The sequence below is a fragment of the Filicampus tigris genome, chromosome 14 (assembly GCF_054856515.1).
Source record: "Filicampus tigris isolate MCC_2025a chromosome 14, RoL_Ftig_1.0, whole genome shotgun sequence".
Lineage (NCBI taxonomy): Eukaryota > Metazoa > Chordata > Actinopteri > Syngnathiformes > Syngnathidae > Filicampus > Filicampus tigris.
In genome coordinates, this window is record NC_141230.1 from 18,533,883 (window position 1) to 18,535,411 (window position 1,529).

The window sequence follows — 1,529 nt, forward strand, 5'->3', positions numbered from 1 at the left end:
TGATTTTTTTTTTTTTTTTCAAGGAAGTGGTTGAATTGAAAAGACGATTTAGTGGTTGAGAGAGAGCGCGTGCGTGTCACTTGGACATAGGGGAGGTTGGGAGGAACTCACCACAACCTCATCTAATGGAATTGTCTTCCCATTTTAGGCAAATAGAATTAGAGCTCTTATGGGTTGCTTTCTCAGATTTCTCTCTTGGATTTACTGTGCTCCTCCTTAGATACTAGTGGCAATATCTGAGGCCAAATAGGCATTCTTTCACTTTGCCATTCCTACATTTCGCTATAATACAGTCTTACACAGGATGGTTTGCATTTTGCTACTGAGCCAGTCAGCAGAATCCTTTGTACAGGTGTGTTTTGTTTCATTCCATTAAAGGGGTCCCATTTTCAATTATGTGTGTGTATATGTTTGCAAGTGCCCTTTAAAAAAATAATCAAGCGACACGGCGTGGGTCGCTGATGGTGTAGTGCTACATTCGCCTGAGTTGTGTGCGGGCAGCGTGGGATCGCTTCCCACTCAGTGACAGTGTCTGTGTGTATGCCCTGCGACTGGCTGGCGACCAGTTCAGGGTGTCGTTCGCCTTTCGCCCATTGTCAGATGGGATAGGCTCCAGCACCACACCGCCACCCTGTACAGGATAAGCGGTGTGGGAGATGACAGATAAAGCGACACGGCTCAGCTTCCGGAGCAGCGACAGTGTAACAATACTCTGTGAGACGGGACAGTTGAAACAATCAATAATTGGTCACCATCCTTTTGTTTACTGCACTCAGGGATTAGCTGTCACAAGCAGTAAAAAGGATGTCGGGACTGTAATAAATATTTTGACTATTATTAATAATTAATCAAATGCGCAACCCACTTAATACCCTAATTGTTTCCGGCAGAAGCCACAGAGCACACTCACAAACCAGAATAGAGCTCGTTCAACAGAGAGTAGCTGAAACGTAATACACAATAGATTTGAGTATGAAATATAATGTCAGAAATGCGATACATTTGAAAATATAGACACACGACACTTCATGGTTAACATGGGCCGTAGCTAGAGTGTTGTAGACACATATAATTAATGACTGTTTTCATCTTTATAAAAAAAAAAAAAATACAAATATTGACTGTTGTTTTTTATATACTGTAATAAAATAAAGAATAATATTATAGATTGATATCTTTCCATATTAAAAAAAACAACAAACAAACACAAAAACGTTTGTTTGGAGGGCCCTGCAACATGTTAAAGAGGAAGACAAACCAAAAATGTTGTTTACGATAATATGTCCTATGCGCCTACACTAGTCAAAACAAGGCATTCGGATTAATGTTGCATTTGGGGGATATGAGTTAAGCAGTAAAAGCCACCCGTTTTTGTCAATGTTAGGGGGCGGCCATTTTGCCACTTGCTGTCATCTGAAAATGACATCACAGTTGCTCAGGTATAATGACCAAACATGGCTCAGCTTCAGAAATAGGTGAGCCGTTGCATTAAACTAGAAAATAAATGTATTAGGCATACATGAGGTACA